This window comes from Panthera leo, chromosome C1 (assembly GCF_018350215.1).
Source record: "Panthera leo isolate Ple1 chromosome C1, P.leo_Ple1_pat1.1, whole genome shotgun sequence".
In the NCBI taxonomy this organism is placed as follows: domain Eukaryota; kingdom Metazoa; phylum Chordata; class Mammalia; order Carnivora; family Felidae; genus Panthera; species Panthera leo.
In genome coordinates, this window is record NC_056686.1 from 65857757 (window position 1) to 65885323 (window position 27567).

The following is a 27567-nucleotide window of genomic DNA, read 5'->3' on the forward strand; positions in this document are numbered from 1 at the left end:
CACATGATAATAGATTCAAGTATTGAGTAAAAAAGAAGCAGTTATAAAGTTACCTCAAGGATAAGTCATCAATCTCTTGCAATATTAAAATCTCTTAATATAGTTTAAAAATTAGTAGATGTACTAGAAATATTTCATAGGAGAAAATAGACATATGAGACTGTTGTAGCCCTGAGAGCATTTCAAGAGAAAAGAAAATTCTATTACTAAAGTTAGATATATCAATATTCTTTAACATTCTTCCAACCCTGAAATTCAGTAATAAAAAATACCTTTTTTGGTTATAATATTACTTTTAACAAGAAAAAAATGTTTCCTACATCTACAAATTCCAGAACCAAATTTCATTATAAATGCTCTTATGTAAAGTGTTCTCATTACCATTAGTTCAACTATCAATCTATCTACAAGATAAACATTTCAGTTCAAAGAGAAAAAAGAAAGCTTTCTCCTTCGTATTGGTGATCAAAATCTGAACCACTGATACCTTGCGTATTTCTTACTGTAATTTGGGATTTCAACTATAGAGTGATTTTCTTCTGAAAGATAAAGAAGCAGAAAGACTTAAGTCAGCATGATGTTGTGCTTCACATGAATAGATTGCATTTGATCAGAAATGGAAATGTTGAAGGGACAGAGAGGAGAAAACCAAGAGAAACAAAAAAAGTGGTATGAGAGAGGAAGGGAAGCAGGAAGGAATCCTGCCTTTACCTACTGGGAATTAGATGTTGTATGTATTATATGCCAAGATCCTTGGAAATAAATTCCGTAATACTACATAATTGTACTTTGCTTAGCCTTCTTCCTTTAGCCAAAACAGAATACAGCAGGAGGAGCGCTGTGTTTTCCCTGGTGATCTCCTCATTGTACTCCTTTACTTCTCCTTCTTTTCTTTTTTTCCTCTTTCACTCCTCCCCTTCTTCCTGCATTTTTCCTTTCCCTCCCCCCTCTCCTCCCTCCTCTTCCTCCACACCTTTCTCCTTCTTCTTCCTCTTCTTTCTCTCTCATTCTTTTCCTTTCCCCTCTCACCGTCATTCTCCTTATATTTTCTCTGGCATATTCCTCAAACTCAGAGAAGTAGAATTTATGATTAAAACTCTAGAATAAATTTTGTATTTTGAAATTAGCAGGCAACAATTATAGGCTCTAAATAATATTACTATTAAGAATTGTTTTTCTCTCCATCTTTAAATAAAAGGCCAAGACATCTTACTTTAGTTTTGATCTTGTCATATGCAAAAAATTTAACTTTATCAGAATATCAGTTACCCATGAATGAAATTCACTAAATAAAATTTGCTTCAAGAATATAGATGGTTGCAACCGAGTCATTTAAATACTTGTACTAAATTTGAGTTCAGATATTCATTTTGTTGCAAAAACAATTAATGATATAAGAATGTATTCACCTGCCAACTTTTTTATTAGCTATAGGACCAGACATTCCAATTTTATCATTTATGAAGTTTGGGATATTGAAAGAAGCCTAGTCTTCAGTAGCAGATACATAATGTAATTTAAAGTAGAAAAGAAAACAACTTGAAACTCTGGAATTGCAATTTTATTTGTCATTGCTGTCACTTTCATGTTATTCCTTCCTTGAAAATGTATACAGCTCAGTGGGAGAGGGAATGGAACACGCAGGTTTATGATTTTCTGAACTCCTAAGCCAACAACAAGCAAATACAGACATGCAATTAAAGTTATATTTATTTCAAAAGATGAAAATTAATGATAACTTCTGATTCTAGAATGAGCCAAGGTCTATACAATACCTTGTGGGTGTAACTCTTCTTTCTTGTAACTGTTTCAGGGAGTCAGTATCATGGTGGGCAAGTAGCTTCTTCCTGAGTGTTTTAATGATACCCTCATGCCCTGAAAGAATTAATGATCCTTTTCAGTTAACAATATATCAGGGACTCTAGTGAAAGAATGGTCCAAACACGGGCTCAGTAGTCAGGAAACCTGATTTAGTTTTAACACCACTTGTAATGCAATTCTCCAACTCTGAGTAGCTCAGTTAAGTGATAGTATCTTAGTTCCTTAGTACTCTCACAGGAAAAACAGTTGCCTGGATGATTTAAAATAATATCATTCATGGGGCACCTGAGTGTCTCAGTCACTAAACATCTGCTTTTGGCTTAGGTCATGATCTCACAGTTCATGGGTTCGAGCCCCCAGCCAGGCTCAGCACAGAGCCTGCTTTGGATCCTCTCTCTCTCTCTCTCTCTCTCTCTCTCTCTCTCTCTCTCTCTCTTTCTCTCTCTCTCTCCCTCCCTCTGCCCCTCCCCTGCTCTCTCTCTTTCTCTCTTTCAAAACAAAAATAATATCCTTCAATAATTATTGTTTACTAAGGAGACATAAAAAGGATTGTGTCAATTTTGTGTGATTTTTCTGTAAAGAAACTACTGGAGAATTCCCCGTGAACCAATGGGAACTGCTCTGTTTATTGACTTGAAATTTCCTTTCTAGGTGGTGAGAATTGGGTACGTGACCGTGACTGCTTATGCTAGTGTCAAATGGACTGATAAAGAGTTGAACAATGAATGATTTTACTTTGCTTCCAACAATATCAAAGGCCAAGAAATACAAAACCAATTATTTTCCAGGCAGCATACGTCCGGAAGGATGGCATTTGATAACAGGTGCTAGAAATGATTGGAGATCATCATGTGGAAACTTGCCCATTCTGCTTGTAGGTGCCTGTTCCTAAAAAGCCACTACATTCCTCACCTATACTTGTTTATGATAGTCTTTTCAAAAGTATTTGAACACCTTCCAACTAATCTATTTATAGGCAGATATTTACTATATTTAGCAGGTATTTACCCACTTATTTCATTTTAAAGCCCAGTAAAGAAGTAGCCTAGTCTTCTTAATTTGCATATAACAGAGAGCCATTTATGAAATGCCGTATTTTAGAAATTAAAGTATGAGGCTTTAGAAAGCCAATAACAATCATCTTTCATTCATGTATAGTATTACAGAAGCTAAGTAAACAAATGACTTTCCTCATCCCAAAAATACTTATGTATGTGATACATAGTGGAATTTTTGGCATATGGGACGTGTTCAAAATTATGTTGCTTCTTGCATTTTTGTTTTTTGTGAGGGTTGGGGGTAGTAAGAAGAAAATGGTGCTGTGATTGGAATTATTAGCTCTACAGAAAAGATGGTGGACTTCAAGTATTAGAATTCTTTCAAACCAAAACAAAGTGATGACAGGAAATCCTTCCAGTCTGATTCTACATGGTACTTCTTGGGATTAAAAAATTTAAATAATCATTGACACAGTTAGCTGAAAATAGCACAGTCATTTTGTGACAATTTCAGACAGGAAGTATTTGCGCTGGATAAGTCAAAGTTACTATTTAATCCAACTTCTTTCACTAAGAAATTACCAGATTAATCTAACATCCTTTCACTAAGAAAATATTTATAACTTATGCTATGGCCATGCAGGAGTGAACAAGACAGTCAGAACTTCTGCTCCCCTGGAGCTCATTGTCTAGTAAGAGAGACAGTAGATAAATAAACCAATAAATCCATTAATAAAGGCAGCGAAGAAAATAAAGCACAAGGTGTGCATGGAAGTTTGACAGGTGCTGCTAGTTGCTTATTCACTCTTCCTTCATTGCTAACACAATATCACTGCTCTTCAAGGTGGCAAGAATTTTACCTGTTTAGGCATCCTTTGCAGCTAACGGTAGTCATGACACCATTCTGAATAATAAAATTTAGAAAGACTTCTGAAATTTCTGGGACATTTTTGCTTTCCATATTCAGGTGTGCGCCCTCCTCTGCCATTTACTTCTTCGCTGGAATGCAAAAGTGATGGCTGGCACTAGAGAAGCCACACTGTGACCATGTGAGAAAGACAGGACAGTGTCCTGAATTAAATTTACCAATTGCCTACCTGTTTCTTATGCATGAGAAAAATAAAGTATTAATTCAATTAAGCTACTCTTTGAATTTTCTGTTGGTTGTGGACAAATGTGAATCATACTTTACACAGAAATGATGGGGGATGATTAATATATACTGGATAGTTTAGGGAGGCATCACTGATACATTAACATGACAAGAAGTGGCGATGGCCATAAAAAAATGAAATATATGAAAAAACATTCTAGGCAGAGGGAAGACCGAGCATTAGATCACGTGTCAATCTTGAGCTTGACCAGTGTTGCCACAGTGTCATGAATTATGATGAAATTCTCTGTGACTATGAGGTAAGTGGTTAAAGGACACTGTCTAGTAAGTGCTTGGATAGAAATCGGGTTTGAGAAGGAGGTATGTAAAGCAATGCTATGGAGAGGGAAGATGCATGGAAAAAGAGAGGAGTTATTTCTTTAGAGAAATATTGCCTTGAGTGGTCAGCCAAGCCACAGATCCGAAGCTGATAAGCTTATCCTTTACCACATGCATAAGGAGTGTAAATTACCAATTATTCTTCTAGTTATGAACTGGTGATGTATTTCTTTTAATGTAAGCAGGCAGACAATATTTAATTTATTTTCTTTCTTCCAGAAATATATTATTTCCTATTTGAAAGTGGCCTACATATTAAGAATTTTATGTTTAAAAGCATATTATATTTATGTCCATTTATGAATACAAACAAATCTTATATCAAAAATCTAAAAATGAAGGTTAATATCTGAAATTCAAAAATCAAACCGGTATCTAAAAATCTACTTGCAAGTGAAGCTACTGATACTACCTTGTCCAGGTTTAAACTCTTACACTTTATACTCGTGTGACTATATTCTTATTAAACTGGGTCTATATATTTTGGATCCAGAGAAACGTGAATGTACAGAAAGACAAACACGAGTACTGGAGGGAATACCCAATTTGATGTCAAGAAATCTAGATCTGCTAATGTGGAAAAAATGGCAAACTTCTGTTGAGGGGATTCATGGATTACAGCAGTTAACCCGATCTTATTGAAACTTTGGAGCTACAAAACAAAATATAATTGGGGCGCCTGAGTGGCTCAGTCTGTTAAGCATCCAACTGCAGCTCAGGTCATGATCTTACAGTCTGTGGGTTCAAGCCCCACGTCAGGCTCTGTGCTCACAGCTCAGAGCCTGGAACCCGCTTCAGATTCTGTGTCTCCCTCTCTCTCTGCCCCTCCCCCACTCACACTCTGTCTCTCCGTCTCTCAAAAATAAATAAATGTTTAAAAATTAAAACAAAAACAAAAACATCATCAAAGAGATCTAGATTTTAAAACAAGTCATTGTATGCTTTTTCAGGAACACTTGTGAAACTGTTGAATTGCTAAACCTCGTAACCATTCATTTACTATAATTATTAGTTGGTGTCTTTGCAAATTTAAATGTTATATATTATTGTTCTGCTTTTAATATGAAAGTCTACTCCTTTTCCATTTCCTGAAGTAAAGCCGTTAAATACCCTTTCCCAAATGATTTATAAATGCAATTTGTTTTTAAATAAAAGTACCGTGGTACAATGATACAAATTATTATCACTAAAGCTTTTAATTAAAACCTAAAATATGTGTGTCACTGTTAAAGAAATTAAAATTTCCAGAGCCTTAATAAGAAAAGCTATTTGTTAAGGGGTCCTGAAGCAATTGTGCTTTTGAAGATAAGACCTAAAACGGCTTCAGCCTGGCTTTTTTTTTTTTTTTTTCTTTTCTTTTTCTATTTAGCTTCTGAATCTTGCTTCCATGGAAATTTTTTCTATTCTTTGTGTGGAAAAGCACCAAGGATGTATCTGCCTGGAAGGGAGGACCTTTTACAAAAACTTAGGAAAAAGGGTTCAGATGAAAATGTGGAGAGTTGCCCCAGAAACTCTGGCAGCAATTCCAAAAAGACATGATTTTTTTTAAAAAAAGAATCTTAAGGGATTTATCTTGAGGGATTTCATGCATTAAACTGTAGTATAAGAGGAACGATTTTGTACAAACTCATCAGGGTGCAGTGTAACCAGCAGTATTAATAGGGACTTGATGCTACAAGAACCTGCAGGTAGTGGATGAACAGCTGGGGAACAGTTTGACTCACAGATGCTTCCACGTTGGTAGGGGCCTGTGGTGAAATTCATGGATGTTTTACAAATAACAAATCCATTGCCATTCCAGCTGTGCGTTCTCAAGCTGCAGATAATGGTGGAGGGTCCTTATGCCAAGTGCCCCAGAACTAAAACAGAATGGCTTGTATAACACAGAGCCCGTACCGGATAATAACTTTTCCTCAAGAGTCAGATCATTCATCTGTCAATATTGAAAGCCAAGGTTCTCATTTAACATCATAGTGAAATGGCAGACTACCTGGGATGCAAATAGGAACCTTTTCCTTTACTTGAGTTTCTGCCTTACCCTTCGTATTTATCAGGTGTGATTCCTGAATATTTAAATATACAGAGATCCCCAGTCCTCTCTAGGCTCATCCCTTGGCAATTTGTTAAGGCTTAGGGTCTCAGCATAGATTTTCTTCACTGAATAAAGCTGTGTAGAAACGTGGACTATGCCAGTTAAGTGAGTCCGGCAAGAAATAACCAAGCAGTATGAAAACCATTATAATGTTAGGTTCTGGCGGCAATTTTGAATTATTCATTACCCTTCCCCCCTTTACCCAGCCGACATATGGTGCTGTGTGGGTGTTACTTTTATTAAGAACCGGAAAATTTTACTAAAATACAAAGCTTGCTTTTGGTTTTAAATCCTTTGCAAATATCTAATCTAACTTTAAAAATATGCCTAGTACATTATCAAAAGTTTAAGATATCTCATTGCTATATATCATTAGGAAATTTTGGATTATTTCTTCTATAGAAAGGCAAGAAAAAGAAGAAGTTGGATATCTGGAAAGGTTGGGTTGAGTCAGTGACTTGTAAAGCAAAATGCTTCTACAAAATATCATTAATTTTGAAAGACTAATGTTTGTGTTCATTCTCATGAAGAATATTCAAATGTGACAAACTATAAAGGTGATGATGGCTTTTAAATGCCATGAATAATTTTAAGAGCATATCCTATTGTTTCCTGCAAGTGAACTTGCAAAAATTTATTTCTTGTTGAAGCATTTATTACTTTAGTTTTACCCATGTACTTACAGGTGCGTTAATCAATGGATGTTATTACATGTATCCAGGAAGGCGATTCAATCATTTGAGGGTGACTTATTTTACTTGGGGTTAATTTGTAGGCAGCTCTGGAGCTATATGGCTTTAAGGAGTTACTGAAGGTGACAAAATGAAAATTAACAGCTTTAGCCCTGTATGGCTATGTTACACAGCTGAAATGGAACAAAGTGGAAATAAGAGGTTATTGCAATCCCCAAGATGGACTTGGCTTGAGGCATGTCAATGTGCTTTGGGTTTTAGTGTCACTGCTGGCGGCTACTTTTATGCAAGCAGATCACAGAAAACCTGTGAACCTAAAACATGTGAGTAAAATGATTTTCTTGGAAGGAATTGTTGATGATTGGCTGCATCTAGCAATTAATTATGCATTAGCATTTTAAAGTGCAAGTGCTTTGCCCATTTCAGGGGAGATATAGATATAAATACCGATGATATAGATGTAGGTATATAGATTAGATATACATATAGATATAGATACAGATGTAATTTGTCTCTCACTGTCATTTTGTAGTTATTCCCATTTTACAGTTGAGGACGTTTGTGGTTCAGAAGAGTTAAGGGACCTACTTACATTCCTTGTTTCTTCTCAGGCATAGAAATAGAATGATGAATGTCAGGGCCATTGCGATGATCCAAGCTAGAAGTAACGAGACCTTGAGCAGTGAGTGTGTTGCAGAAGACAAAAGATAGTGCCCACATTGGAGGAGTGGAGTGGAATTAAGGATGAAAAAGACTCTGATATTTCAACATTGACTATGGCTATAGAAACATAGGGAACTTTTTTAGCTTAACTGTTTGCTTTGGAATGAATTAGACTTACGGAGGAATTGCAAAATAGTGCCGAGTTTCTGTATTCCCTTCACTTTGCTTCCTCTAATTAACATCTCACATAGTGCATTATCAAAATTAAGAAATTTTTATTGTTGCAATACTACTAAGGAAACTATAAATACCATTCACAAATGTACATAAGTGATAATCACAGTTAATTATTTGAATAAGTATTTATCCCCATTTTATTATTTTTTTTTTGCATTAAAATAAAACACAAACGAATGCTTAGCAGACTGTAGACATAAGACATCAGTTTGCTATTGATTGGATCTTACCGAGGAACACTCCATTTTTAAAATCTGAAGTCATTATGGAGAGAATACCATGGTGACTCATTTTCTGGTCCTGTGATCTGATGTATTCAGCTTATTACATTTGATTGCAATGTTGGATACTGTGACCAGTACAGCTCTGCTCAAGTCCATCTTTTCAAAAAGTTTGACAATTCGTTTAGAAGAATTATTTCAGACTTCTGCTTCCAGCCGAGATTCAGTAACAGTGGCTAGGTTTACCCTTTTGCCTGAAATAACCGAAAATGGGATAAAATATATGAAACGTTGCTTTTCAAGACACTGTGTTTCAGGAGAAGACGTGTTGATCTTGCCATAGAACTGATTGCAGTATGGGCCGGCCAAGCAGGGAGCTCAGCTTTCATCATCTGCCTGGCGAATGCAGTGGTGTTCCAGTTTCCCTACGAGGATAGTGTTAGGGGGTCTAGAGGTCAGCTGAGCCTCCATGGCACACCCAGAAGCAAAGAGCCTGAAGGAGGTGGTGTTTGTATAACTGGTCACCATTAGAATTTACATCCTTCTCCTCCATAGTAATGGGAAGAAGAGCCTCCACCCTACATGGCATCAATAAAATGAAACAAAGTGGTGGAAGTAGGTGCTAAGAAGTGGCTCACATTTTCCCCGATCCTGGTGTCATTAAGGCCCACGGGGAGCTGAACTTCCATGTCCAGCAGGCAATGGTGGGATACCATGAGAAAGTGGTTTGAAGCAGGGTGGGCCACACTCCTGATTTGACACACAGCTCCCCCATCTCCAGCATGGTTGCTGAGCACCCGCCTCAGGAGGTGCCAGGAGGTAGTGGGGGCAAGACTGGTTGACATTCCACTCGCCCCGCTTCCCCTCTCCTGGTTTCTGGTGGTGGGGGTGATGGTGGGGAGGGCCAGTAAAGAGTTGAGCTTCTCCAAATCATACCAAGAAAGAAGGTTTTGGGCTTGAGTCCTTCACTTCCCACTTCCTTGGTGACAGCTGAGATCAGGGGAAAGCTGATCTACCCCTCTGCTCAGAGGTAATGAGGTGGTGTGAACGGATGTTCTATATTTAATGGGAACGTAGGGCAGGGTCAAGGGGAGGCTAACCTTACACCCTAGCTGTCTGCAATGAGCAGTGGGAGTCAGCGCCCAGCTGGCACAGGAGGAATGCCAACCAGGCATGTGAGAAGATGGTCATACACACCCAATTGGCCTAGTGTGACACCTCACCTGGGGACTGCCTACTAAAGAAAGTTAAATAAGATTCATAGTCTCATAGCGTAATATCGAATGTATCTAGACAATAGTAAAACTATAACTCTTCTTCATAGTAAGAACGAGGAAAATCCCCCCACGAGAAAGCATAATCAACAGATGCCAACACAGAGATAAATCAGATGTTGATATTATCTGACAGGATTTTTAAAGCAGCCATTGAAAGTTGCTTCAGCAAGCAATTACAAATTCTTATGAGCAAATGAAAAAATGTGAAAAATATCAGCCAAGGCATCATCTCTAGGTATTTATTCAAGCATATATCCATAGGAAGGTTTGTTCAAGAATGTTTATAGCAGCTTTTTTATTTTTATTTTATTTTTGTAGGTTCAGATGTCCTACAACAAGTGAAAAGATAACAGATTTTGGAATATTCATACAAAGGAATACTGCTTAACAATAAAAGAGAACGAGCTATCGACGTGTGCAGTAACACAGGTGAATCAAATTGATGCAACCAAGTGAGTGAAAAAAGAATACATATTGTATGACTACTTTCTTTTGAGAGAGAGAGAAAGAGAGACAGAGAATTTCTAGCAGACTCCATGCTCCGCATGGAGCCTGACACAGGGCTCGATCCCACAACCCTGGGATCATGAGCTGAGTCAAGATCAAGAGTCAGATGCTGAACCGATTGGGCCAACCAGGCACCACTGTATTATTACTTTTATATAAGACTTGAGGAGATGCGAAGTAACGTGTGGTGTCAAAAAGCAGGTTAGTGATTGCGTGAGGACTGGAAGGGGCAGGAGATAGGAGGGAGTGGTGACAAAAGAGCAGGAAGAAACCTGGGTGCTGATATGCTGAACATTCAGTATCTTGGTGGTTTCTCAGGAATATATATATACATATATGGAGAGAGAGAGAGAGAGAGAGAGAGAGAGAGAGATTAAATTGTAACTTTAAGTATGCTCACTGTTTATTTCAAATTTACCTCAATAAAACTTTTTATTATGGAAACAACTCTGCAAACTTCTTGCTTTGGGTTACTTATAAGTAAAAAGTAAAACGAGAAAAAAAGAAAGAAAGGAAGTTAACCAGATTGTATGTTATTATCTCCCTGTACAGGTTAGAATCAGTAGGATCACTGAATCCTGCAAAGAAAAACTGCATATCAACTTTGCAAAGGTCACAAGAAATAGCATCTGTTAGGGAACCAGAGCACCTCCTTCTCTTCCTGTGGGTCACATGTATCACACTGTGCCCCAGATAACATATCTATAATATTAACAAACAAGACAGTAATTTTATGCTCTGTTACCATCTGCCATGTTAAATAGTGGGTGGATTGCCTTAAAAGATGTGTTCTGGGCATCTGAAACATTGTATCCAAATAAGCACATGACTTCAGTTGAAGAGTTAAATTTTCCTTTTTGATAATTTAAAATATTACATGACAAAAAACATAAAACAACTATTAAACATGTAGAACATTTAGGATTTAAAATGTCGAAGGGAGAATACTTAGCATTTATTGAGGGTTTTCTTTGTGCTGAGTTTGTGCCAAGAACTTCATATATATCATTTTATTTGTCTCACACAGAAATATAAAGTAGATAATATTATTGCTTACTGCAAAAAGCTGAGAACAAGACAGATGAATACTTCAGTCAAATTAATAGCGGTAGATTAAAAAAATTTTTTTTTCAAGTCCTTTTTTTTTTCAGAATTTATTCTCCTCATAGATTTCCATTTTGTCAAGTTTCTGTGAATGGTGCATATAAAGAAATATTTCACAGAATATATATGTATTTCAATATATATATATTCCATAGTCAATTTAAATATTTATTTTATAATAATATCTGTGAATTTTCTTTATTTAACCACATTTAATATACACTCAAGCTTATCTAATCACCTCTTATATATAAAAAGTAAACTGATAGGTTTAATAGAAATTTTACCTATAATCCTGTCGAAAACATTTAAATGATTCAGAGGTTGAGCTGAAAACAAAACAAAAAGCAAAACCCCGCATATCTTCCTTTCATATTCCAAACATTTAACTTTATAAATAACAAAAATGCAGAGGATAAATAGGAAATCATGCAGATGGAAGGAAGCATCTAACTCCCTCTCTTCCTCCTTTCCTTTCTTTCCCTCTCTTTAAAACACAAGCAAGTGGGGTGCCTGTGTGGCTCAGTCTGTTGAGCATGACATCTTCAGCCTAAGTGGTGATCTCATGGTTTCTGAGTTTGTGAGTTTGGGACATGGAGCCCTCCGTCGGGCTCTCTATCAGAGCGAAGCCTGCTCGGGATCCTCTTTCTCTCTCCTCTCCTCCTCCAATTGCGCTCTCTCAAAAATAAATTAAAAAAAAAAAAAATAAAACACAAGCAAGTGGACAGGAGAGAAAAGGAAACCAATTCCTCAAAATCACCACAATTTCTGAGAAAGTCTGAAGGATCAAGATTAGTGTCTCATAAACCACAGCTCACATTTATGGAGATTCCTTTGAGATTCTCTTAATGTAGAAAAACACACTTTGGTTGGAATATTGTCTTTGTAGTGCTAAAACACAGGAAGTACCCCAAATCATTTTTGAAGCTTTTAAAGTTTTTATCTCAAAAATCAACTATTTAAAGCTATAAAAAAAAGAAAACAAAAACCAAAACAAACAAATGAATACTAGCCCCAGGGAGATGAGAGTTTTTACAGTTCCTATAGGCTTCATGATAGCATTAGAAAGGTTTCATTATGAATGTTGGATTATGAAACTAAAACAAAACTAAAAACCTTATGGGTTCTTGTGGTGTCTGGATTTTCTCTTAAGTCGAAATTGGGATAGGAATGAAATATTTACTGTGAAACAAAACAGAAACAATAAAAAATATATTCTTTTTAACCAATTTGAATTTTGGAATTGTTTTAACCAAATTTGGTATTTCTTATTTCAGGTTTAATAAGCAATGAATATACAATGTGAAACTTTTATATTTGATTATAGGACACTATGGAAATATCAAACCCTAGAGAACAGAGTGAGAGGGTAAGAATGAGGAAGAAAAGATTCCTAGAGTAATTATCGGGTGATTCTTAAATAAGAGTTAGCTATGTTCCCCAAGGAGGAAAGGAATCCAAGTGCGGGGCGGCCGGTGGGGGGAAGGCACATGAAATGGAAGGTATTTGTACGAATATTTGTGTAGCATGGTTGAAGGGGAGGATGAAAGTGGAGAATAGGGGAGGACAACAAAAATATAGGACAATATTTTGAAGACAGTTAAATCGTTCGTTGAAAAGCTTTTGGCAGAACCTTAATTTGACCAGCTGTGTGTTTGGGGGGAAAATATCTATTTGAGGGGCAGATTTGAGACAAAAAGACCAGACAAGTTCTGAAAATACTTCAAGACAGATTGAGTGCGTTGGGTTTTGCAAATAGAGAGGAGGAAAAGTGTTTAAGAAGCAGAATCTGCATAACCTGATGACTGTGGATAAGCAGAGGGAGAGAAGGGGGCAGTGTAGAATAATTCCCTGAATGACTGAGTATAAGTAGATAGACAGTCATTGCCCAGATTCTCAAGAAGGTTTTGGGGAGAGATGAAAAAGCTGAGTCTTGGACATTTTAAGTTTGATGTGCCTATATGAATATAAGCAAGTATCTGGAAGGCCCTGAATACAGTTTATGGTATGATAGGAAATAGGATAAAAGGGGTGAAACAAGAAAACAAAGTGAAGCAGACATATTCTTACTTTCATGCAATTCCCAATCTATGGGAAAATACAGGGCAAACAATTATGAAAATTAGTACAAATGCCATGCTATTGTTACAGAAGGAAGTGGGCTATGTAATAGAGGTTCTATTGGGTAGAGTTAACTTAGCCTGAGGCACGGGTCTCAGGACTCTTCACTGTAAAAGTTATACTGAATTTGGCCCTGGAAGTGAATGGAGGTTGACAAGGTAATGAAGGATATGGGGATAGCGTTGCACAGAGGTAGAAGAAACTTTGACATGTTGTGTACAAAATAAAGATGGATGGACTGACTAATCACTCTGGTCTCATAGAAACATGGACTAAGTTCTATGAACTAGTAGAGAACTTTGAGGGAATTCAAGAAGAAAGTGACATAATATAGAGGTTTAGAGCTCAAAAATATTAATTAACAGTCCAAAGTCATGTGTAGATGGGTGAGATTAGATTGCTAGAAAATATTTCCAGAACAGTAGGGTAAGAATCCCTTTTTTTATGTGAAAAGGAGAGGGTTATCTAATTTGCTTTGAGATGTAATGCTATGAGATGATAAAATCCAAGATGAATATCAATAATAAACATATTAAATATTAATATATAAAATATCAATATTAATAACTACATGTGTTAATAGTGATAATTAATATTTATTGAATATAGAAAATTATGTTTAGATCTTGGTCCCATTATTTAATGATGATAACTTAGGTAAATTCTTTAAGCTGCTAAAGTTTAGTTATTTTGGGGCGCCTGGGTGGCTCAGTCGGTTGGGCGTCTGACCTCAGCTCAGGTCATGATCCCATAGTCTGTGAATTCGAGTCCTGCATCGGGCTCTGTGGTGACAGCTCAGAGCCTGGAGCCTGCTTCAGATTCTGTGTCTGCCCCTCCCCTGCTCATGCTCTGTCTCTCTCTGTCTCAAAAATAAATAAAAACATTAAAAAAAATTTTTTTAAGTTTAGTTATTTTTATTTTCAAAATGGGGATATTAAAAGTAGCTTTGCCATGTGGTTGTGTGAAGTTAAACTCTGTATATAATACTTAAAAAGTTCTTAGAAAGTGCCTGTTAACACAGGCAGTGCTCAGTATATGTTCTCTACTATTATTGTTAATATACACATATCCCTCAGAGAAGTTTACACATTAAACTATCATTCAATATCACCTTAATGTAAACCAGTGTATCAGATGACTTCCCACCCTGAAATAAGATGAGAAGCAGAATCTTATGTATTGCTAAGAAGATGGAGTTATTTAGCATTTGCTTCCTGTGTTGTCACCAGACTCAACACATTAGTCCCACCCAGTTCAGTGTTACAGTGAAATCCACACCATACATAGGCATGAAGAGCTTACACACGGAAGGAGTCTATATACCATGGAATCAAAGTTACCACCTGCTTCTCTGCAGCAGGGTACTTAACTTTTTTTTCTGGAAATATCCTCATTGATACCTGAGAAAATCAAAGAGGGAGGGGTGGAGTTTAATATTTATCTAACTCAGAGTTCGGAAAGATTTAAGGAGACTAGAGTCCATGGAGTATATCCATAGAGCCTATTATTGGTCACATAGATATTTTTTCATATATAATCTAGACAACAATCCCTAAAGGTGGATATTATCGTCCTCAATTATTCCCAATGAATCAGTGTCTCAGAAAGGAAAAAGTAGTTTCCCAGTATCACACCACTTAATTATTCCAAGATACTGGATTTAAATCCAGTTTCTAAGGCCTCCTAGTAAAGTGCACATGTATACCTTTCATGTCTGCTTTCTTCTGGTTCCCATGCTGTCTAGTCTCCTTTTCCATGCCACATTAACATATACCTGATGCTGTCTTGATTCTTAATCCCTCCCAGGAGTACTACCACCATTAGAGTGTGTTTATGTGCATGTGTGGGGCGGGGAGGGGGGTTGTAAGGGGCAGGATTTACCAAGGTTCAAAGGTTTGCAGGTGTTTCAATAAAGTATGCTAAAATAATACCATTTTCAAATGTTCCTCAGCCATTTCCCCAACCAGCAACTTGTCACGAATGTGCCTTGACTTGGTTCCTGGCTCTTCTTTTTCAGTCTCACTTTTCAGCACCTTCCCTGGTCCTGATTTTCCAATGTTTTTACCAACAGAGCAATTCAGCTTTGATTTTTCTTTTTCTTCTCTCTCCCCACCCCCAGAATATTGAAGCCATGTCCATCATGGTTTTTTAGAAAAGTTATATTCTCAAGAGGGATTTGTCTTTTTCTCTTTCAGACATATATAAAACATTTAACTGAGCACAGAATAAGAGCTTGATTCTCTGTAGCTTTAAAAATTGCAGGGAAGGAGCTTAAGAATATTGACTACCCTAATAATGTGTAATTCTAATCCTTCTACCCCTACCTCAACCACTTTTTCTCCTACATAAGAATACATGAAAAAGTGACAGTGACCTTGTTATAGGGAAAAGTTTTAAGGGGCTCTAATTTACTCTTTAAAAAGTTAATTATGTGAAAAATTGAAGGTAGTCTTTTGGGCACTTTCTCGAGAGATTATAATATCTGATACTTGAATAAGTACTTTGAAATGTAAAGACAATTTTCACATCTATTGCCATCTGTGAACTTTAGCCATTATTATCTCCAGTTGATTTTAATACCAAGGTAGAATGAGGTGCTCATGATTGAACAGCTGGTAAGCAATGGAGAAGGGTCAGGACCCATGCCTCTGCCTCCGGGTTAGGTATTCTTTCTTCCCCATAATGTGGACCCAGTCGATGTTGGATGAAGTAGATTGTTGCAAATTTTCAATAAAATAATTTGTAGAAGTGTATAGCATAGTCTTTAATCCAAGAAGAATTTAATATATGAGATTTTTACTCCATTTCTTTGAGGCTCTGTATTTAAAGGGTAAGATTGATGTTGTGTTGACTACATACGTGGGTGTTTGAGAAAACTGCTGCTAACTGATTGATCAAAAGCTGGACTCAACGTTTCAAATTTTCAAGGGATTACCATGAGGAAAGTTCGTAAAGAAAGAGTGTCACCCTTAGAAACAAAACAGATGTTTAACAGCACTTTCAGCACAAAGCCAGAAGGAAAAAGGGAGAAAAGCAAAAGGGAAAGGAGGCAGACAGTCAGGGAGACGAAGGAAGGGCCAGGGAATCTTTTGGACAGGATATGGAAGCAAGAGGAATAAGACTGAAGGTATGAATGCTGAAGTTAACAGGGATATTCAGCAGGCAAATGGAAGCCACGTGGAACACTTGTTAGGTAAATGTAAACAAAATGAAGCGTAGACAGTTGCGAGGCTCTTGATCCATATTTACCTTGTGCTCTCTGTTGTATCCAGTATCTGTTTTCCCCCTATGGCTCCACAGATAATGTGGCATGATTACCATGGGTAATTCATTATCTATACTTCAGTAACTTCTGAGATAGTTTTGAGAAGTGACTTTCCAAGTGGAACTGATTTTAAAACAATTTAAATAAATCTCCTAGGATTCCACTTTTCAACAGTCACAAATACTTAGAGGTTTCATCTGTTATTCTGTAAATTCATTGCAACCCAACCTTTCCCTTCCAAGAGAGTTCCTAAACACTGACACTGTACAGTAATGACTACTTATGAAATTCTGATTGAGAGATAAAATTGCCATCAGAAGCATACTACTTGGTTACCAGACTTAAGGGTATTTAAAATGTTTTCATTTATGTTGCTCACCCAACCAAATACATTCGCATGGGTTCTAGAAAGACTCTCTGTAGCTGAAAGAATACCCAGGCAGGGTTTTGCTGCTAATAAAATATGTAGGGAATATCCCAGAAAGACTAACATTAAAGAGGTATAAAATGTAGGCTTTTCTAATATAATGACCTAATATGTTCCTATTACAAGTCTTCCTATTATTTAAACAGCTGAACTGGCAGCTTTAAGACCCTTTAAAAGTTAATAGTGGAATTTCAGTGAGACTCTTAAGTCCATATGTGTTTTAATGGATGTTTTAATTACAGAATTTTATACTTGTTCTTATATGTGTCTAGAATTATATGTTTATAACTGATCATATAAGTTACATTATTGTAAATTCTTATGTTTAACTTTTTGTGATTGAAATAGCATTATATTTCACCTTTGTTATTTTTCAGGATGTCTGTAATCTTTCCAGTTGTACAATATACAATATTTTCACAGCTTTCTGAACTCACATAAAGAGTCCTTCCGAACACTATGAGGAAAGTGACTTGCCAACAAATCGTTTTAAATTAAAATGGTTACTTCTCTTTCTTTTATGGACTCATGCTTTCCTTTTAGTGTATTTTGGCTTGAAAGAGAAAAGAAAGAAATCTCTTTTAGAAATGCCTCAGCCACTTTATCTGAGTTTCTGAGCAAATATTCATGTGATATCTACTGAGCATAAAGCTATGTTTTCATATCCTATTGACTTTAACAAAGTTGTTTTAGATTAGTTACAGTTTCTGAACTTTTCATTTTCTAATTTTGTTTTTTAGGGTTAGATTTAAATAGCATACATAATCATACTATTAGAGGTATATGAAAAATCTACAAGTAATTTTTTTTATTTTTCCCTCTCTCTCCCTTTCTTCCTTCCTTTCTCCCTTCTTTCCTTCCTCTACTCCTTTCTTCCTTTCTGCTTAGCTTAAAATAACAGTTAATAACATCAACCCTATTAGCTGAAGTTTTATTTATCCAAATATCTGCAGTTTGAATCAGGCACTTAATGGCACCATCTCCGACCAATCTCCGGAAAACCTGAACCCTATAACTGCCACAGAATAATAGATAAAAAAGGGAATTTTAGCATCAAAAACTGTAAAATAAATATTCCTTTTGAAAAGATAGGCTCAGTCTATGAATTCTGATTATGATGCTTATTATGAAAGACATTTAATAAGCCATGATCTGGTGTCAATATAATTATAGGCATCATGCATCGGAAAAGCTGTGGTAAAAAGCCTTTTCAAGTATTTTAACTACATAAAAACAAGTACTGTAAGTGCATGTGGTCAGTTGCTGTATTTTGAAACTGTACAAAATGCATTTTAACATATGTATGAAATACAAACTATGTCTTTTTAATCATACAGGTCAAGGGCTAGAAACAATCTCTCATATAAGGGGAGACCAAAAGCTGTGATGATGAAGTACTTACATGTTTAAAACCTCATTTTACAGTATGAAACTGTGAAAAATTAAGAATATGTCCAAATCACCTTAAGTAAACTTGAAATCTAGTAATGGAGATTTAAGGCTTGATATACTTGAAGCCAGAGATGCATCTAGTTGGATTGATCATCCTCCAACGGAAAAAAAAATTAAAAGAAACAACTCAGACTTCCAATCACGAACATGCCAGCAATAATGATAATTCCACAGAGATCACTGGGCTATGGGTTCCATTTCCTGAGAAATGATGTAACTGTTATACATCAGTGTGCCAAGGAAAAGGAGTCAGTGGAGGGGTCTGGGAGATGTTGATGAAGAAGGTGCTGACTTAAACCTTATCAGCTTCTAAAGATTGTTTGGCCTGTTGTTCTGGTTCCTTCCTCAGGAAGCTGAGATGTGCATGGCTGCTTCTTAGATGAGTCATCACCAAACTGTGTTGTCCTGTGGTAAGGAAGAAGCCTATGTCAGGAAATCTGGGACATTCAATAACACTCTTGCATGTCTATGGCTGGTAAGCACAGTTGATTCGGTTCTATGCATAATGAGGCCGAGGTCAGGGGCTTGAGCCCCATATAGGCCAGTTAACTTTTTTTTTTTCTGTACAGTGATCACAGACTGCATACTGAACCATGGCCAGCCAGGTGTCTTACACGTATAAACCACTCATAAGAGGCTGGAAAAGTTACTATATTCACAATAATAAAAAAATTCCTCTTAGTTCTGGAAAAACAACTCAAGCACATTTGTCATCACTTTGTTAGCACCAATTTCATTTATTAGGTCAATCTGATCAGGCTGCTTAGAAAATTAAAGTCATTTTTCAAATGGAATTATCATTTCAATAAAATAAATATTCTTAAAATCATGCTGTTAAACTTGTTCTCAAAATAGTGACTTGTGGCCCTAAATTTCAGGGAAAGTTATGATAATAACTAATGCTTTCTCCACATAAACTACTCCTTTAAATTGGATACAATTAATTACTAAAAGACTAAAATATTGACATCAAAACCACCAATGACCATTAGAAATAGTTGAGACACCCCTGGCAGGATTGCAATGCTGGTAAAATTCCATTATTGAAATGTACTAAAATGTTGGATTTATCTCAGGTGAGATTATGTAGTAGACACATGTTATGTAAATAATGCTTATATTTTACTTTGGGACATCACTCCTTCACTCTTAGTCCATGTCTTTATGAAGGATGACTTCACTTCTGAAATCTAGGAGAAGCCACAGGATTCATGCCTGGCCATTGAAGTACCACCAGTAATGTTTTTTGAGAATTATTGGAAAAGAGGGATTTTCCACTGCCTTGCTTACTAAGTAGCAGCATGGAATTTGGGAACTTCCGGGGCCACTAGAAAGAAAGTACCTACCTGATGAAGGTAACATGGAGCAAAGAAAGCATGGCCATGGTGGGGGACAGGTAGGGTGGGGCAAAAACAAAAACAAAAGAGTCCTGATGAGTTTTGAGTCCCTGAATACAACCATACCTGAAGGTAAACTGTAGGACTTCAGAGTTTTATGAAGTCAATAATTCCTATTCTCTTTTTGTGCTCGACTCTATTTGATTATATTTCTACAACTTTCCAACTTCAAATAGCTAATTAATAGAAATAAGAATTCAGAAATTTTAGCTAATCTAATAGATGTTTATTGAACTCCTACTTAGGGCTTTAGACTTAATCGCTCAGCTCTGATTTTATATAATCTAATAGAATACTGTTTTCATGTTCTATATGATGTAAATTATAGTGATGCATAAAAAAAGTGTACTTTCGTAAAAAATGATAAAATTTACGTTTGTTTAAATCGCATAAAAAGTAACATCTCCAGGCAAAAGGAACATGCACATTAGTTTTCCTTCTGTTCTTGCAACAATAGTTGTGTCATTTTTGTTTACAGACCTAAAATGCTAATAAAGGCAAATCGGTTTCTTAAAATTAAAATGTAAAATTACACATGAATATTGGAATGATGCGGCTGGAGGGCTGGATGCTTTGTAGAAAAGATCTTTTGTAGCATTTAGTAGCATTTAGTCTGCCATGTCAGCCAAGCTTGAATGAAGCAGCAAGTTCAGCGAACTCAGTCACATGCAATATCATCTTTTGCAACCATATTATGTACCATTACTGATACCTTTTATATTCTACTGATGTTTATTATGTTGCATGAATGGATTGGCTAGTTCATAGAGACAGAGGGTCACACTGTAGAAAATAACATTCTTATTTAAAAACAAATAACAAATAACATAATGTCCTCAGTGTGGTTAAATCACACAATGTCAACATTATCTGTAAATTATAATGGCTCACTAATGTTGAAGACATCAGGATGAGATATCAAAGCCATCTCACATTTGAACCAGGAATACAACTATTTTCATTATGAAGCATTAACATCCAAATAACTTTGAAAAAAGAAGCATCCATTCTAGTTTCTCTCCCCTTTCTACACTGACTTTCTAAAACACATCAAATTTGTTGAAATCCACAAAAAATTTGAGAGATGAGGTACAGAGCAAAAGGGTGAATGGCTAGAATAAAAGTGAGAATTGAGCATACTTTTGATATTGCCCTTTGCATTGTTATTCTTTCCTCAATTTCTCCTATGAATGAGAACTCTTAATAGAAAATAAAGTGACTTTTTTTGGTCTCTTCCTTCCATCTTTCACATTATGACATTATGTCACATTTCCTTTCAAACTTTCCCTGTCAACTTGAATAGTTAGTAATTCAGAAGGTTCTTTTATGTGACGGCTGGTGGGGGGAGTGAGGTCATAATTCAGATGTTATATTTTCCTTTGGGTCAGTGCACAAATTTCTTTCCTATCTAACAAACAAATGATGACTCTAGATCAGAAGGATCAAGATCAAACTCAAACACCCTAAATGGATGGGTTTCCTTTTTCATCTAACGAAAGAGGAAATGCCACTTCCCCACCCCTTCCTCTGAAAATGCATGGCCCACTCCTTTCCTCCCAGGAGCTGGAGAGAACAGGGGGACAGAACAGATAGCTCATCTATTTGGTCGTGGTGTTTTATGCACCTAAATTAACATGCTTCTTGGGTTCACTGATAACCCTTCAAGGAAGATGTAAATCTATTTCCTCAAGGTCCTAATCGGGAGTTTTTTGTCTAGAATAAATCTGGAAGTCCTAATGACAAGAAGAAATTCCTCATGTACAAACAAATAAAACACTACCACCACAACAAAATCTTAGAAATAGAATGAACTTGTGTCCAATTATCAAGACAAAAAAAATGTGTGTGTGTTTGTGTGTGTGTGTGTATGTGTGTGTGTGTGTGTGTGTGTGTGTGAGAGAGAGAGAGAGAGAGAGAGAGGGAAACAGAGAGAGAGAGAGAGAGAGAGAGAGAGAGAGAAAGTCTTGATTCTTTGTATCTCTTGATAGATGGATGACGTTTGCCTAGGACAACCATCATGGTATTACAAAACTGTCTCAGCAATGTCATATATTGCTAAGTTCTTGTTTCTTTTTGTTTAGACACAGTAACAATTAGCTTAAATACAAACTCTAGTCCTCATGTTGAATTTTCTCTGCTTTGTTTCAGGATAGTATGAGCATGACTGTAAGAATGACAGCTCATTATTTCATGTGAAAGCCTTCTTATTTCTTTAAACACCAACCATCATCCCCACAAAAATAAAAACTAAACTACACTGAAAGCAATTCAATGAACAAAGGGTAGACATCTCTGATGCATGGTTTAGAAGTAGAAACCAATTTGAAATTAGGCAAATCTGAAGTTGGCTCATAGTTTCTCCATTTATTGAATGTGTGAAGTTCTTCATTTCTAGGAAGGAAGAAAAGACACCATGGGTATTCAATGAGGTGCAGTTATTAAACCCTGTGGCTCATATTGCATGCATACAAAATATGTTAGTTCTTTCCAATTTAATTTGAAAAGATTTTTGAAAGTCTTCTGCATGCCAGACACAAAGCCGAGCCGTGTGGATAAGATGGGTGGGAATGTGGTCCACTCTGAGTGACAGGTCTCTGCAGAGCCTGACCAGGAGGGCACCACCAGCTCCCTGGACACAACAGGCCCGTTCTTTCTCAGAGCCCTCTTTCTCTTCTAAGTGAAGACTTTCCTCAAGCCTCTGTCCTCTACCCTATTCTCTCTCACATTTTTTCCTTCTGTGGTAAACTTACTCATTCTAATCTCAGCTCTGTGAAGCTAATTTCCAAACCCAAACTGGAGTTTTCTCCAACTCTCAAAACCAACTCCATGAGATTACAGATCTGTAATTGGAAATATAGAAATAGGAATTCATCTTCTTTTCTGCCCAGAGCAGTTCCTCCTGATATCGAGGTTTTTGTTAATGACTATCGCTTGCAGGCCACTCTCCCAATTAGGAGGTTATAAGAAGTGAGAGAAGTATGGTGCAGTGATTAAGAGCAAGGTTTATGGGGGAAGGCTGCCCAGGTCCAACCCAGCTCTGTCATTGGAATAATAAAGTGTCTTAACACCTTAGCCTCATGTTGCTGCTGTACAGATGAAATTTTATAGTTAATAATACTGTGTCGTATATTTGAAAGTGGCTAAGAGAGTGGATCTTAAAAGTCTCATTGCATACAAAAAATTAAGACCGTTTATGGTGATGGGTGTTATTACGATGCGCATTTTGCAACACATACAAATATTTAATCATTATGCTCTACACCTGAAACTATACGACGGTAACTGTCAAGTATATCTCAATAAAAATAAGAACATTTTATAACACGCGTAAGGTTCTTAGGATAGTGCGTGGCATATAGCTAGCACTGTAAAGGTAGTTTATATTGCAGCAAACGCTTTTATTTGCTGCTGTATAAGTATACACTCAGGATTTGTGCCAGGATGGAATTAGGCTCCTTTCCCCTGTGTTTCTGCCTGTCTGATCACCTGATAATCATGAAACTCTAATCATCATTCTCCAAAATCTACCAATCTGCTGACAACTATTTCTAATAGATAAGATAGATAAGGCTTTTCCTTCTTTACCCTTAACATATTTAATAATTTCTGTGCTTTCTGCTTCATAGTAACACTGTTTGTATGCTAATCTTATCCATTTTAATTAGTAAGATATTAAGATCAATAAACTCTTCTTTACCCAGTTTTGAATCATCAAAATATATATTTTTTGAATCTTCAGAACAAAAGATCCTTCACTGCAGGGATTGGATTGTAAAATTACTTTGAACTGAATGAAAAATATTACTCTACAAAATGTTAGAATGGAATCACATGTCACTAAGTTGTATACTGGATGTCCTGCAACTTCTTTCAGTTGTAGCTGCATAATTTATATGAAAAAAAAGCTATTTGGGATTTTACTATGTTATTGTGAGCAAATTCCACTTACCTGAGAACGTATTGTGAATGGACACAATGAATAATTGAGGTAAAGTCCCAGGGCACTCATGTGGAGGAGTTGATGAATTACTTAACCCATCAATTTTACAGCCCTTCACCCCCCTCTCCCCCCCAGAATAAGACTACTAATAACAACTGGTGACTGGACTTTATTGATTAAGGAATTTAAGTGCATATTTAAGAGAGAGATCTTAAGATGACTGATGTTCTTTGCTTGGTATGACCTTTATAATGTGAAGTTTTTTCTTCTTAAAAGTTAATACAGGATTGTTAGGGCAGGGGACATTGCAGGATATGTTCTGCACTCAGTGTAACATTAGGAAGGATGAGAGAGTCGCCGATAGGAGGAGACAGAGACATGAACCCAAATCTGGCAGAGAAACAACTTTTCTGGGGTTGGGACATAGGGTATGAGCTCTAAGCTTTCACTAACACTTCCACTTGGGCTTGTATGTCATAAGAGATCTTAGTAGGCAAATTGGGAGGAAAAAGCTACTGATTTTGTAGTCTTCTGAACTTCCTTCTCAGTTTCCAACCGTTCCTTATCCTATGTTGGAAGCATGTGGTGTTTTCTGCCTGGGGCCACAGCTAAGTTCTCCATTTATTATTTCACTAATTCCTTTTCCCAATATATTTTAAGCACCCACATCGTTCATACATAACAGTAGGTACTAGGGGTAGAATGATTAATGAGAAAGGGTCCCTGCCCTCACAGACTCAGAGACAGGATTAATTTTAATTAATTAATTAAAGACAAGATTAATTTCAATACTCTGAGATAGTCTCCCTCCTATTTCCAAAGTAATTATACTTTTCATTCATCCAGAAATGTGAAAACTGACAAGTCTTGCTTTATGAGTGAGATTCATGGTTCTGCAGATGTTGTGCTGGCCTTTAGCTCTAGACTTCACGAATATTGTTTAGTTTTGTTGGATTTTGGAAAATGTCTTATATCGTCTCATTTTCCATTAACGGTTTTTAAACCCGATAGCTTCTGCAAACCAATAATATCATGTCAGCATTCAAATATTTACTCAAAAACTCTATTTAATCACAAGAGCACTGAATCGTTTCTTTTTCTTCTACTTTGGGTATATCTCGGGATCTACCTGTGAAAATGAGATATTGGTGAAAGCACTGGCAAATTTTGAAAGCATATTTAGTCTCAACTTTTGTGGAGATGCCCCTCCTTTGATAAGAGGCAGCTGTTTGGGTACAGGAACTGATTATTCTTGAAGTGGTTCTTAATAGCTTCCTAGTTATTTTGCTGACATTTGTCAAAGGCTATACAAATTTAGCTTTCTTGGAACAGGTATGGAAGAAATGTTATAATAGTAGATTTCCTGAAAGCCCCATGGAATTTATCTTGATGCTATCATGGACACTTGGTAGCCACAGATGTGGTCACACAAATCTTTTGTACCAATGATTCAATCTGTATCTTTGTTTGAGCAATAATATCCAGAAATCCAGAAGATGAAGCAGAGAAGTTATACTTCAACAAAATGGAAGAAGCAGAAAAAATCAAAAGTATAGTTGCTGAGCTGTTTAGAGGGAAGTTGAAAAAAACGCCTAGCCTTATTTACCACACCTTCAAAACAAACAGTTGAAAAAGACCATAATTTAGCCAAAATAGTCATGTCTGATACAGTATCTGCACAGTGTAATGTAAATAGTATAAAAATTAAAGTGGAACAGAATCAGGTTTAAATTCCTGTTTTGCCATAGCGCTACTTTTGTGGGACATTACTTACCAACCTTCACTTTCCTCAGCTGTAAAGTTAGAATATATAATACTTACTTGTTACAAGACTTAAGTAAAACTAAGTATGTAATATATGGATCATAGCATCAGATGCACTCGATAAACAAATGTAGTCTTCCCTCTCCCAACAAAGGAAAAAGAAAAAAAATAGAAACCAATTACAAAGAAAATTTTCCAAAATATTTTTTTTCTATTAAGTACAATTGTTGTTTGTGAGGAAATAGTTTTTAAAAACTCTGCCAAATAATTGAGGAGAATGGTCTTTCTAATTCATTTCTAACTCTGTTCACAATTGGATTTCTGAGCAGCAACATGACATTTATTCTATTTTCCTCCACATTGGAATAAGCACACTTTAAAATGTATCTTATTGATCAGGAATTGTCTTGACTCCCATGAGCAATCTTTTCACAGCTGTGTCTATGTAAGTAAACAACACAGAGAATTATGAAATTCCTTCAGTTATTAGAGTACATGCAAGAGTTCCCTGGCTTCCATTTTGAACTAATATGCATCAATGGTGGATACAGGAAGAGCATCCAGGTTAAATATGGCTGTCTGTTAAACAGCTCTCCTGAAGAATTGAACACTTGTGGTTAATGGTGACCCTCCTTGCACTTTGCTATTGGGTGTGAATTTCAGTGAAACTTCATATCCAATAAGATCTCCCTGGGGAAATCAGTTCTGAACATTGGAACTCTGCCCTCAGCTAGATGGGGCCATGTTTACAGATACACTCTATCAAGGCTCTCCCAATGGTAACCCCTATTTGATAAAGTTGAAGAGATATGCCCTTAGATTGCTCAGTCTAGAGAGCAAAAGAAGAAAATTATAGTCTGTATTTGTTATATTGGGGAAAAGTACACATATGTGCCTCATGTCATGCAATCTTGGCAAGAAATCTTTTACAAAGGCTTCACTAGAGATATATAAATATATGTCAATTCACATTTGTCATGTTAGAATAGTTTTGAAATTGCATCATGTACCTCTGGGTTGAAGAATCATTATTGGAATCTTCATGACGGTAAGTGTTTATATAGCCCTTACTATATGACAGACACTGAATATACAAAGCTCTTTACAAATGTTAATTCATTTAATTCTCTCTCCAGCTTTATGATCAGTTTCATCAATTATGAAGGAAATGTCAGCTGGGACCCAGAGGAGGAGCCATCTCAAGGTCATTGAACAAGTGTGGTTCCGCCTTGTCCTTGTTTTTCTACATCAAACCATCTTTTCAAAAAGTGACTTGATTCTAAAGTTGAAAATAAAAATGTTAAATAAAACCTTCTCCTAATGTAGCAGAAAAATGTTGTACCCAGAAAGTTCCTTTTGCATTTATTCCACTATTTTATCGGACATGTTGAAAGACCAGACAGCTGGGTTTTTTAGCGGGGGAGAATTAGAGAAAGGGCATATTTGTCACCTTCCTACTTACATACAGTTTGCAGATTGGTTGCCAACATTTTAAATCTTCCCCAAATTACTTAAAAGTAAAGAAGGAATTTTATCGAATATTAGGACATGGCAGCATCTGTAGACACAGTGTTGTTGTTGTTGTTGTTGTTTTCTGTTCAGGACATAGTGATTCAGTTTGTTTTCCATATATACATGAAATAACGGATCACATAGGTGGGAACTTAACCCAGAAGTGCTATAAGAAAATACACTGTCAACTAATAGAAAATATGTCTGCAATCCTTGAAGGAAGTGATGACAAACTGGAAGCATCTGTGGACATAGCAGTATCTATTTATTCTATTTTAATAATAGAACAGGGTCTTTTGGCTTAGAGTACACTTTAAGAGGTAAGGAGAGAATATATTTTGGAAGGAGAATGGATGTAAATGTTTTCAGAGAACACGAAGAAAGAGAAAATGACTCGCAATGTGACAAAGCAGGTATGGGAGAATTTTAGACAGTATCAACCAAAGGTTAGCGTCTCTCAAAGTCTTTCTACCGGGGCACAGATCCAAATACATGTTTTATGTTGTAATTTTGAGTTTGATGAAGGTCAGAGCTATGTTGTAGCCATGGTCTACAATGGTAAAATGACGTCTCTATTATTTTCCT

The 27567-nt window shown here is 36.4% G+C and overlaps 1 long non-coding RNA gene across 2 annotated transcripts in view; it reads left to right on the forward strand.

The window, feature by feature from the left end:
- The window catches only part of LOC122227528, a 56999-nt gene extending 30213 nt beyond the window's left edge, over positions 1–26786 (forward strand). The window contains exons 3-5 of one of the 2 annotated variants that reach the window (XR_006206097.1): positions 9812–9945; positions 18719–18844; positions 26607–26786. This is a non-coding gene — a long non-coding RNA (uncharacterized LOC122227528). The remainder of the gene's footprint in view (positions 1–9811; positions 9946–18718; positions 18845–26606) is intronic. The other variant, XR_006206098.1, reaches the window with a different exon arrangement.
- Positions 26787–27567: the final 781 nt, after the last annotated feature.